The following is a 13,530-nucleotide window of genomic DNA, read 5'->3' as shown; positions in this document are numbered from 1 at the left end:
GTGGGGCTAGAAACCCTTCCACTGCCCGCACCCCCAAGCACATCACCTGTTCCACCTTGTGGTTGTTCCATGGATTATTGTCATAAATTTATCTGAATGTTTTTATAGGAATGAACTTTGGAATTTTTGTGCTCCATATGCTTGTAGTGTGATTGAATCTTTAACTATTGGTTATAGCACTGGTTGTAACGGGAGCCGTACCTTCCCTCCCCCTTGCCCAACTGGGGATTGGCAACCCTACCCGATCTTCTCTAATCTTGAAATTTAAGCAGGATCAGCCCTGGTTAGTACTTGAATGGGATACCACTAAGGAATTCGAGGGTTGCTACATGGAGGCAGCCAATGGCAAACCACCTCTGATTATCTCTTGCCTTTAAAAATATATGGAGTTGCTGTAAGTGGCCTGCAACTTGATGGTACTTTCCTCAAACACAGGAACTTTTTTTTTTTAATGAGAGGTTAAAGCAGTCCTGAGGGAGGGTATTCCTTTTGGGGGAGATTTCTTGTTAAATGTTTAATGTACCATTCTGATTTTGCCCTGGCCTTCTCTGGCTGTTTTGGTTCCTCTTCCTGCTGCATAGCATACATGCTTGATTTCTATGCAGCATGCCAATAGTAAATGAAATCCTTCTGCTGAGGATATTAATTAAATTTCAATGCTGTATTTATTATGGGAGGGCTGGAACAGTGGACAAGGGGATTCTCCAGGTTGTTTTAAAAGCCTCCATGAATGCCGAGTAATACAAATGGCAATGGGCCTTCTGCACAGGACTTTTGGGTGTTTCCTCCACTGGGTGCCATTTCCTGTGCATTTTTTCTCTCTTCACTACATGAAGGCTTTATGTTTATAAAGTCCTCCAAAAGCCCTCTTGTGTTGCAGCAAGGAAAATGGCAGCCACAAATGTTGATGGGCAGGACCTTCCAAAAAATTCTTCCTGTACAGATGACATGCTCAGGTAATTAGATTGTGTTCTTCCATAAAACACTGAAGCAATCCTTCTCAAGTTTGACAGGAAGAGTGTGCTGTGAATGAGGATAACGGCAAGTGGAGGATTAGAAAACAAGGTGATGAAGATGCTACCAAGAAGTTGCTAGTGGGAATTTTCAAATCCAGACATTGACGTCAGGCGATACCGTCAAGGCACAGCAGATGAATGGAAACCCTGTAGGGTTTTCAAAGCAAAAGACATTCAGAGGTGGTTTGCCATTGCTTGGTTCTCCATAGCAACCCTGGATTTCTTTAGAGGTCTCCCATCCAAATTCTAGCCAGGGCCCAACCCTTCTTAGCTTCTGAGATCTGATGAGATCAGGCAAGCCTGGATCATGTAGGTCAGGAAGGCAAAGACCTGGCTTTAACAAAGTTGAATGTAGGAAGCTGCCTTTAAAATGAGTCAGACTTTGGTCCAGCTACTTCAAGTATATCTTCATTTTGTTTATTTAAAACTTTTGTCTCCCAGTTTCTTCAACATTTTCTTCAGAGTACATGCATAAATTATTGACTCCCAAGATCTGAGGCCAAGGTTTTTGTTGCTATGGCTCCCTATGTGGAGAAACTGAGAGCTGAATCAAGGACTTGGCTGCTAAATTATGCAAACAAACCATAGGTTTGCCCCCAAACCAGCCTGATAGGAATAGAATTTGAGCCCACACCAAAGTCTAGCGGGCACTCCAGCTGTCCCTGTACCTGCTAAATCATGAAACTGGAGGCAGGCTTCAAACTTAGTTGCTCAGAGTGGTGGAATTCAAGCTGCTTTTACAGGGGGGGAAAAGACCCTCAGTTGAATGAGCTCCTCAGTTCAGGATAAAAGGAGGCCATTTCCTCCCTCCAGAGTCACACTGACGGCCCTTGACCCATCTGTATGCCCATTTCTGTAATCTGTGTTTTTGGTGTGGCTACCCTAACTCCTCTGCCTTTTCCTCCACCTCAAAGGTCTTTATTACCTCCTGGTGTTCACTGGTGCAAATCTTATCTCCATGTTTTCATATGGTACTTGGTGTTCTAGAAGGTGTCTGGTAATCATCACAGAAGGGGTGCCCCTATGCTCAGTTTTGACAAGCGGATGTTTTTGGATAATATTTTTAATGGTTATGCATTAAAACATTTAACAAATACAAGCAATGAGAAAAGGGGGAGGGAAGGTGGTGATCATAAGCAGGTCTACTCAGAACTTCTGAGTCAGAAATAAGTCCTTTTATTCAGTAGGGGCTTACACCTGGGAATGTGGTCTTGGTCTGGCAGCCAAAGAAATCCAGTCTTAAATTACACATTTCACAATGTGACAGTGACTCTGGTATCGGTTGCCTTTCTCTAGGTGTCAATCCATGCTATAAAAATGTGCCCTTTCAATGAATGGTCTGTGGCTCACATTTCGCCCTTTAAGTGCTGCATTCAGCCGGAAAAAATCTTATACTGTCCTGAAGCACTCAGTTTGTTCCTGGTTCCCCCCGTGGCCCTCCAGAAAATGCCCCAGTTATCATTCACTGAGTATGTCCATGCCATAAAATGACCTCATGAAACTGGAATGAAGCTTGTAGAGCAGGCGTGTCAAACTCAGTTGTTATTAGAACTAGAATGAGAGATAAACTTTATAAAGGACACAGACAAACACAAATACTTTAAAAAAAAACCTTAAAATAAAACATGCTTAAAGCATTAGCACTTGTTAGTCTTACAGGTGCTTTCTTTGTATCTCTCCCATGTGATTCAGGGAACTGAGCAAAGGAAGCTCTGACTCTTTCCTTCCTTCCCCAGGCAACCAGGAGGGGGAGGAGTCTCAGCCAACAGAAGGAAGAGAGGCTTGGCTCACTAGCTCTGTTGTGTGATTGAGAGAGCCTGGCAAAGCAAACTCTCTCTCCCCCCTTCCTTCCAAGAGAAGATCCTCAGCCAATGGAGAAAATAGAGGTTTTGCTCTGTAGCTTCTGTGTGGTTGAGCAAGCCTGGCAAAGCAAGCTGTGATGCAGAAGGGAGCAAGAGAGAGGAAGAAGGAAACAGATGACAGCCAGTTGCTCCAGGGGCCTTATTTGGCCCCCGGGCCACATGTTTGACACCACTGTAGAGGATCACTGAAATCATTAAAGTCGATGGGTCTGTGAACCATGTCCACTCTTTCTGACATTCCATTTATCCACCTCACATCTCCTCAACTCTTCCTAAGCAACCTTTCCTCATGTCCTTCAGTGATATTATGCCTTCACTTGCCACACATTCTAATGTCATCAAGAGCACATTGGGGTGAATCCAACCATCCTTCAAGGTGCCTTCCTTCAACTTGAGCGGCTCTTCCATTGAGAAAGGCTCCTAGAACTGAAAGAGAGCATCAAGCTTTGCTCAGTCAAGTAGTAGGATAGAGGTAGGTAGGATCCAGCCCAGTACCTCCAGGTCCCTGATATCTAAGTTATCCTTAATATGTCAAATAATCCCTACCCTACTTTCTTTCAGGTGGCAGGCCAAAGAATTAAGCTTTTAAACTAGGTCCTTTTAATTGTTTGTATAGCCTTCTAACCTGAGGACTGTTAGGACATTTTAGGTTGGTAGATATGTTATGCTCTTGGTTTTTTATGCTCTGTTTTATGTGTTTTTAATGTTTTTATGTGCTTTTATGTTCTTTTTAATGTTCTTTGTATTTTCTGAGTTTTTATTGTATAGGTTTTTAAAGAGTTGGTTTTATGCTTTTAACTTATTTTGTAAGCTGCCCTTAAGCAGGTTGCTGAAGAGGTGGCATATAAATGCTGTAAATAAATGAATGAGTTTGGTCTTCTCTTACATGCAAGAACTGGGCTTGCTTACATTTAAGGATTTCTTTTGAAAAGGTGATGATGTTTCCTAATAATTTCTTGTATCCTGCATACAGTTTTGTCATATGCACTCATTGGTTTAGCTATGACCTAATTTAACCTGGTTGGAGGGCTTATCTAAATACAGGCCACTCTGTTAACTATGGTTAGTTTTGAGGAGAGGGTGTGTGTGTGTGTGTGTGTGAGGATCTGAAACTGTTATGAGCCACAGTCTTAGCTATGTTTTTTGGTGATGTATAAACACAGCCATCCTGGCTTAATACTGGTTTTGTTTTCCATTGCCCTCATTAATTCCCTGGCTACAGAGATGTCTGGCCAGAATGAAGGAAAGGGAAACAGCATATGTCAAGACAAACCAGAATTTCAGTGATCCTCTACAAGCTTCATTTGAGTTTCATGAACTAACAGTCATTAAAGAGAAACCATGGTTTCCAGTCTTATCTGAAGTGAGTCTGTATAATCATTCTATCTTACAGAGTGCTTGTTAATATATTTGTTTGTGTGTCCATTCTCTTTTCTTTTGATTTTAAGTTGGAGGATAGAGGGCTTTTTGCCTGCTTCTGGTTTTGCTACAACCTGATCATTTATTAGCACACAAGATGACAAACACTTTTCCTCTATTAAAAATTTTTTGACACCCCCCTGGGCTAGTTTCATTTTTGGGCAGCATAACCCCTCCTCTTCTCTGCTCATCACCAGCCTCATGCCTCCCTCTCCACCTTGTGCAATTTCCCCCCATGTGAGTTCTCTCACCACCCATGCTCCCAGCTGCTGCAACCACTTACATGTCTTTTTCCTGATGATCCTGGGCAGTGCATCTAGCTGGGAGCATGGTGAGGGAAGTAAGAAAGTGGATGAGGGAATGGCAGGTGGGTGGGCAATAGCAGAGGCATCTGAGGTCAGCAGCGGTGGGCCCTGCAGCAAGACCGGGCCTTGGACAGCTGCCCGGTCTCAGAATATGCTGCCTGACACTGATCCTGCCCCCTCCCTGCCTTTCCATCATTGTCTTCAAAGCAGTTTTGAGGTATGTTCCTTATGAAGAGATGCTCAAATACTAAAACCCTTCTTTCAAACTCTTCTATGACTTATTATCCATCAAATGCCACAGATGTCTTTCCCAAGCTGCAGTTCTCTGTTCCCTTTTCTTCTAGCTCTCAGTTCCTGTAGATTTCCATAATGGGGCAAAATGTGGTTCCCCAGGGACTGTTTCAGATCAGGGAAGGCACCAGGTGGGGGAAGGAGAGCCAGTTTGGTGTAGTGGTTAAGTGTGCGGACTCTTCTGGGAGAACCAGGTTTGATTTCCCACTTCTCCACTTACAGCTGCTTGGGTTAGCCATAGCTATTGCAGGAGTTGTCCTTGAAAGAGCAGCTGCTGTGAGAGCCCTCTCAGCCCCACCCATCTCACAGGATGTCTGTTGTGGGGGGAGAAGATATGGGAGATTGTAAGCCACTGAGTCTCTGATTCAGAGAGAAGGGTGGGGTATAAATCTGCAGTCGTCTTCTTAATCCCATTCCTTCATACCACAGTCTGAGTACAGTCCCAGGGGCTTCATGACCCTTCAGTGTGACCTATAGCAGAACCTGGGCTTTCCTTACACACATTTTCTGCAATTAAGCTTATTCTTCCTTTCATAACTTAAGCAGTTTCTTCTCTGTTAGCATTTAGGCATGCAACCCATGATGATGATGATGATGATGATGACGACGACTGAAAAGCATGAGGAAAATATATTTTCCTTTATTTTTACTGTATTTTTTGAAAGTGCCTATTCTTCCCTATAAACCAGGAGTATCAAACTCATTTGTTATGAGGGCAAGATCTGACATGAGATCTTGCCAGGCCAGGCCATGTGTGTCATAAAATGTAAGTCCAGGTAGCAGAGATATAAACATAGACAAAGGTTTTAAAAAAAAAAAACCCTTAAAATTAGACATGCTTAAAACATTAGCACTCATTGGTCTTTAAGGTGCTTTCTTTGTATCTCTCCCATGGGATTCGGGAAATTAAGTAAAATAAGCTCTGGCTCTTTCCTTCCTTTCCCAAGCGACCAGGAAAGGGAGGAGCCTCAGCCCACAGAAGGAAGAGAGGCTTGGCTCACTAGCTCTGTTGTGTGACTGAGAGCAAACTCTCTCTCCCCCCTTCCTTCCAAGAGAAGAGCCTCAGCCAATGGAGAAAATAGAGGTTTTGCTCTGTAGCTTCTGTGTGATTGAGTAAGCCTTGCAAAACAAGTTAGAAGAGAGAAGGAAGCAGATGACAGCTAGTTGCTCAGGGACCTGATAGGAGTCCTCTGGGGCCTGATTTGACCCCCAGGTTGCATGTTTGACACCCCTGCTTTAAGCCTTGCTTCTGCATTTTGTTACAGTGAGATCTAATTATGACTTTGGATTCCAGCCAGGTTTTCTGCTTATGGAAAAGGAAGGAAGGGTCTTGGGATCATGGAACCTGCATGGACAAAAGTTTGGATGTTGTAGACAGAGGGAGGATAACAAAAGAGATTGAGTGACAATGCTAGGGAGATCCAACGCATACTTTCTTTTGTGTGGCCCTGCTATTATATTGCTGTCTCATCACCCACCCAACCCATTTCTTTTTACTAGATTTTATTTTTTAGTTAATTTATTTGGGAGTGTACAGGTTTAGTGATACAAAATGCCTTTGTCATGGGAAATAAATTCCCCAAATGTCATTCATACACATGAAAACATGAAGCTGCTTGATACTGAATCAGACTCTTAGTTCGTCAAAGTTGGTATTATCTACTCAGAATGGCAGCAGCTCTCCACGGTCTCAGACTGAGGTCACCTCCTACCTGATCCTTTTAAGTGAAGATGCTGGGGATTGAACTTTGGGCTTTCTGTATGCGAAGCAGATGGTCTGCCAGTGAGCCACTCTTGGGAGTGTAGCTGTCCTAAACGAATCAGCACCTTGTAGTGTTCTGTGTATCTTGTCAAATTATAGTTCAGTTTCAATTCCATATCTTTCTTTGAAGTGGATTCTTACTTATTAGAGATAATCAGGAACTGGATGGTAAAGGGAAGTGAGTAGAAGGACACTCCAAATTTTTCAGGACAAGTTCTCCTCGATGTTATAAAGGCATGGCAGCCTTGTACACATGACCCCTCCTCATGTTGACTGAATGCACGGAGAGGGGAAGCTTGCCAGGCCCACCACCTCCGCATGATCACCACTTGTCTCAATGCATACCCTTGCTTACTGTGATCCAGCGGTGTTTGTACTACCCCTGAATGGTGCCAGCACACTTGTGCCCACATTTATTCAATGAATGGAGGGGTCATGTGTACAGGGCTACTATTTACATATTATTTGTGTGACATAATCTCAGAACTAGATTTGATTCCGTAATCTCCCCTTCCCTCATTGTTTGTAAATGCGGTTGGGCTTACGTTTGCTTGAAACTACATCACCATCAGCCACAACCGGGGCACTACTGGTAGGCAGGAAGGGGGGACCCTCATAATGAGAAGTGAAAATAGAGAAGTTCTGGAAGAAATGAGGAAAGCAAAAACAAAATAAGATTTATGCTTCCCCAGTCTAAGCTGGGGGAACCAGGACTCTGACATAGAAATATTATGAATAAATAAAATAAACACCCCCACCCACCTGGAATCTGCAACATTCTAAATAGCTTCACAATAATCCACAGAAAATCAAAAATGGGTGACAAAAACTCAGCTCCAAACAGCAGATTGAATTACCGAAAGCTTGTGACAAAGAATATTTTAAAATGGTCAGGGAATATAGGAAGCCCCAGGCCTCAGTTTGCAAGACCTGAGAGAAGCTGTCAACAACAGGATGCTTTGGAGGTTGCTAATTCATAGGGTCACCATAAACTGGAGATGACTTGAGAGCCCTTAATACACACACAAGGAAGATACAATTCTGGCTCCCCTTACACCTATGAAAGGCGGCACAATCCTTACTCCCCTTTGCTATCACCCAGTTCCAAGGCGGTCTTGTCCAGTGATCCAGTCTGTTTGGGGCATGGTTGCTGATAACATCTCACAGTAGACATTTTCCTTACTATGTCTCCAGATCTTTTTTATATTTTTTATTTATGGCCAGATTATTCAATGGAAAAGAGTGAACGTTCCCTGGTTTTGATATTGATTGCAGCTGCACAACAGGTGATTGCAACACACTAGAAAAACCCAAAGGGCCTTTCCATAGAGGCCTGGTTTGACCAACTTTCAGAGGTCTATATTCTGAGGAAAACAGTAAACAATTCTTTGTTGGTTCTCAGTTGTCTTCTTTACCTTGTGATTATGATGAAACCTGGAAGCCAGTTATTGGGTTTCTGCGACAAAATGAAGTTCTTCTGTGTAGAAATGGTTATAGAATCTGGTTAAAATTGTAAGGTTATTGTAAACATGTACCAATATGAGTTGTAAGGAGACTGCATGAAAATTATATGAAAAACTTTTTAGCTTAGGTTTTTTTGGGAGTACCTACTGGCGTTGTAATAGTTCAACTTTTAGATTGCTCTTTTGTGTGAATTTAATTTTTAATAAAAATTACCTTTCTTTAAAAAAATAATCAAAAAGCCTGAAAGGTATATGGCATATAAACCACCCTGTCAGGAAAAAGTTGTGAATTACTAATTCAACTGGACCAAATGTGTTTTAGCAAAATAAATAAATAGAAATCAGCTTACATAAAAGAAAGACATGTATACAATCCATTAAACTCATTTTTTTGAATGGCTCACTATCTTGATCAGGGAACGTTTTCAATAAACAACAATATTTCTTAAAAAGGTGCTTTTTGCATTCCAAAACTCTTCCAACTGGCACATCCCAGTCTTTCAATAAACAATGTCACAAAACCTAATCATTTTGTAGTTCACTCAGACCAATTTCACACTTAGACCTTTAATCTTGGTTTAGCTCTGTCCCCAAGCTGACATTCTACACTAAAATCATATATTCACAGAATCATAGAGTTGGTTTCTCTGATTCTAGTGTAGAATGTCAATTTGGGGACAGAGCTAAACCAGGATTAAAGGTCTAGTGCGAAATTGGTCTCAGTAAACATCACAGATTTAAAGCAACAGTCCTGTTTCTTGTTTGTCTCAGCCTTTTGATTATTCAAAATACCTTCCTACCAATTCCGAATAGAGTCCACTGTGGCCAGGTTTTCGAATTCTCCAGTATTGGCAGTACTAATAAGTAACTGGGTCCCCCTTTCAGAGTCTTCTCTTGGTTGTTGCTTAGCACCAGGGTAGGGTAGCCAACTCCAGCTCAGGAAATTCCTGGAGAGCTGGGGTGGAGTCTGGGGCAAGAAAGTAGCTCCTTTGGATTGTGATGTCACTCTTAAGACTTCAGTTTCTCCTAGACTCTGTAGGAGGAGTGTTAAACCCATTTGTTATGAGGGCCGGATCTGACATAAATGAGACCTTGTTGGGCCAGGCCAGGCAGTGTTGGGCTGGGCCATGTGTGTACCCATTTAAGATTAGGTAGCAGAGATATAAACTTTTTAAAGGACACAAACAAACATGACTAAAATACTTAAAATACAGCATGCTTAAAACATTAGCACTTGTTGATCTTAAAAGTTGCTCTGTAGCTCCTGTGTGATTGAGCAAGCCTTGCAAAACAAGTTGAGATGCAGAAGGAAGCCTGTTGTTCAGAGACCTGATAGGAGCCCTCTAGGGGCCTGATTTGGTCCCTGGGCTGCATGTTTGAAACCCCTGCTCTATAATATGCCACAGAGTCTGTTCTCTGAAGTTGCCATTTCTTCCAGGGGAGGAACTGAACTCACGCCTGGATTTAATTTGTAATTCTGAGAGAACTCCAGGTCCCACCTTGAGGTTGGCAACCTTATCCCAGACCTATGCTGATGCCACCTGGGTCCCAGCTGGGCTGGAGAGGTTCTGAGCATGGCAAAAAGGAGGCATGGTTCTTACTGCCCTTTGCTTTCACCAGGTTCCAAGGTGGCCTGCAGGACATTTCTCCAGCCTCCCTGGAAGCCCATGTGAGCAGCTTGGAGAAGGTGGTCCTTCAGCCTCCATTCTGCTCCAAAGTGGGAAGCCTGGCAGGGGGCTGCACAGGAGAGGGTTGCTTGGGATGGAAAATTGTATTGAGCTGGCCCTTGTGGCAGGGCCTTTCTTGTGGTCCTTTGGTGACAAAGGAGGATGAGGAGGAGGCATGGATTAAATTGCTTCTGCATGCTTTTTGGTTTAGTTGAAACAGTAAAAAAGCCAGTTGCAGAAGGAGCATATTGACCAGCATTGGTATCATCTCTAACACACCTCCTTTCCCAATACAGTTAAAAAGATCCTTATGTCCCTGCCAAAAACCAAGCAGACAGGTGGACAGCCCACTTGATCATGAAAGACAGTAGCCCTGGTCACAAGTTGGAAGCTCTGGGCATATATTACAATGAACTCACGTATATCCTTTCACGTACTTATGTATATCTGTTTGTAAGAAAGCCAACATGCATTCACTTTGCAATGGGGACCTGCATAAATGTAAGGCATCTCTCACATGTTCAACTGTATGTGCCTTGAATGTAACCAGACAATTACTCCACAGATGCATAAAGAAAAGGCAAGTGTACAAAGTATATGGACTGAGCATTCACTGTAACTTGTGAACAGAGCTTCTGTGTACAGTGTACACTTGATTGTTTTTACTAAGTGCACTGAGTATTTCTCATGGTACATTCAACACATGTGTAGATGAGTGTGTGATACAAACCACACATTTATTCAGGTACTAGTCCCTTCAATTCCAAAGCAAATCTGCCATGGCTCTTTCTTACAAACAGATAGACACACACATACACAAATATAGGATGTACATGTGTTTATCGTAACGTGTGATCCTGACATATGTTCTAGTATATCATACCTTTGAACTGTTTCTATTTACCAGGGACAGTTGGACCACACCCTAAAGTAGTATAGGATATACCAAAGATAGTTCAATTTTCTGGTTAATCACTGTCTACATTTTGTTCCTATTTTGGGGTGGGGGGTGGGGAGTGGCTTCCAAAATTTTTGTTAGCTAAGATGCTAGAGATGTCCTTCTACACAGGTTAACAGGGTCTCTGGAATTTTAACCTCTTGCATGGGAAGTGGATGCATTTTGTCTGCAAAGTACACAGGGCATACATACCATTATGCAACCAAAGCTCTATGCAGAATGTACAACCTCTCGTTTCACACCCTGTAGCTGTTGAGGAGTATTTTGAGCTAGTGAGCTACAGTTATGATTCTCTAGTATGTTTTTAGCCCAAAGCTGGATAGCCCAGGATAGCTTGGTCTCATAACATCTTGGAAGCTAAGCGGGGTCAGCCCTGGTCAGTGTTTGGATGGGAGACCACCAAGGAATACCAACGTCAGAGGCAAGCAATGGCAAACCACCTCCGAGTATCTCTTGCCTTGAAAACCCTTACAGGATTGCCATAAGTTAGGTGAAACTTGCTGGCCTAAAAAAACATGTCTTTGCACAACAGAACACAAACTGTCTTGGCTTTTAAATCTGTGCAGGAGGGTCTACGGGAAGATAAATGAATGCAGTAGGCAGATCAGAGCCTTTAAGCATGTGTAGTAATGGGGAGAGGCAAGCAAAGGGAAGGTTAGGTGATAGTCCTTGTTATGAAAGTAGGGATATTACAGGCATATCTTATTTGCATGCTAGCTGTAAAGCCAGATTCTTCACAACAGGTGAAGCATCTTTTGTGAATGCTCTTTACATCTTACATCCATCTTCAAACAGCACCTTCTTTCCTTCCCTTTCCTTCCCTTAATAGTACTCAGTTGCTCTTTTCAAAATATAGTAATATTTTGGGTCCTCAATTCTTCTATGATCTAAGGCTGGTTTTGCTTCTGCTAAGAAAACTGATGCTACTACGCCTGTTTGGTCAGAAGTGGTTTTTTCTCCCCCACGAAAGGAGAAGTGAGATCCTTCTGTCTCACAGAACTGACATTTTGTGAGTTTTCCCTGGAAATCGTCAAAAGTGGGTAGTATCAGAACATTCCCTGGAAATTCCGGTTATTTTGTGCTTGTGTGGGGGGACAGGGAGCATATATATCACACATTTCCATCCCCTAAAGCCAAACTCTCCAACTTCTTGAGAGAGGGAGGAAGGATAGCAGGAGAAAAGACACCTGGCAGAAGACACCATGACTGCTCTGAAGAAATCTGTCTTGATCGTCCTAATTCTGGGTGTGTTTTGCCAGTGCCTGGCAGGTGAGTGCCACTTTCTCCTATGCTTCCTTTCCCTTGCACTGTATAACATGTGTTGAGCAACAAGGGCATCCTGTATGTAGAGAGCATCAGCTTGGCATGCAGTAAATTCCAGCTCCAACAACCAGCATTTTGTGTAGCAGGGCCAGGCATGAACTTTGCCTTGGAGAACCGTTGCCAATCTAGGGAAATGATAGGTGGCTCTATGGACCAATGGTCTGATGCTACATCACAGCTCCCTGGTGGTTGTGAGGGCCCCTGGCTCCATAGAAGAGGAGACATTTTGTATGGAGAAGGTTCAAGTACCAGTTAATGAATTTCAGCTAAGAGGGCTGGGAAAAGACCTGCATACCTGAGAAACTGGGGAGCTACAGCTAGTCAGAATAGACAATGCTTAGGAAGATGGTCCCCTGTCTGTGCAAGTTATACTCTTCTAAGCCTACTGACTTTGATGGATTGTAGAAGGGTATAACTCAGGGGTGGCCAAGCTGCAGCTTGGCAGCCTTATGTGGCTTTTTCACACATATTGTGTGGCTCTCGAAGCCCCCACTGCCCACCCAGATGGCTTGGAGAAGGCATTTCTCTCTTTAAATCACTTCTCCAAACCAAGTCAGATGGCAGCTTGGAGAATGTATTTAAAGTTAAAATTGCGATTGTGGCTTTTCAAGAGCACGTCCGATAGAATTCAGGTTGGTTTGCAAAGACAGGCAACCAACAGATAGCAGGTAGGACTGAGTGTTTATGTGTGAGGGGACTCTATCCTGCTCTGGTGTCCTTAACAGCAGCTGGGGGCGCTGACCATCTTTACACAGCTAGAAGATTAAATGGAGTTGCTTTCTAAGGTCTTTAGCTGCTGTTTGCCGTGCAGCCACAAATGTGTATCTGCAGAATTGGGAACTCTAAATGCAGAGAAAGCAACATTTGAATGGCTTCACAGTCAGGATTCCCAGCAGGTTTGAGCATGTGAGGCAAAGGAGAGCTTGCTTTATGCCCAAGTCATCATGCACAGTGGGGACTACTAAGCTGAGCTTCTACGAAATGAAGCTGCCTTCTACTGAATCAGACCCTTGGTCCATCAGGGTCAGTATTGTCTACTCAGGCTACTCAGAAAGTGTCAAGACAGTGTGCGTTTGCAATAAAAAAGGCCAACGCCATGCTGGGAATTATTAGGAAGGGAATTGAAAACAAATCAGCCAGTATCATAATGCCCCTGTATAAATCGATGGTGCGGTCTCATTTGGAGTACTGTGTGCAGTTCTGGTCGCCGCACCTCAAAAAGGATATTATAGCATTAGAGAAGGTGCAGAGAAGGGCAACTAGAATGATTAAAGGGCTGGAGCACTTTCCCTATGAAGAAAGGTTGAAACGCTTGGGACTCTTTAGCTTGGAGAAACGTCGACTGCGGGGTGACATGATAGAGGTTTACAAGATAATGCATGGAATGGAGAAAGTAGAGAAAGAAGTACTTTTCTCCCTTTCTCACAATACAAGAACTCGTGGGCATTCGATGAAATTGCTGAG

Source organism: Heteronotia binoei, chromosome 14, assembly GCF_032191835.1.
Source record: "Heteronotia binoei isolate CCM8104 ecotype False Entrance Well chromosome 14, APGP_CSIRO_Hbin_v1, whole genome shotgun sequence".
Lineage (NCBI taxonomy): Eukaryota > Metazoa > Chordata > Lepidosauria > Squamata > Gekkonidae > Heteronotia > Heteronotia binoei.
This window is presented reverse-complemented; position numbering follows the sequence as displayed.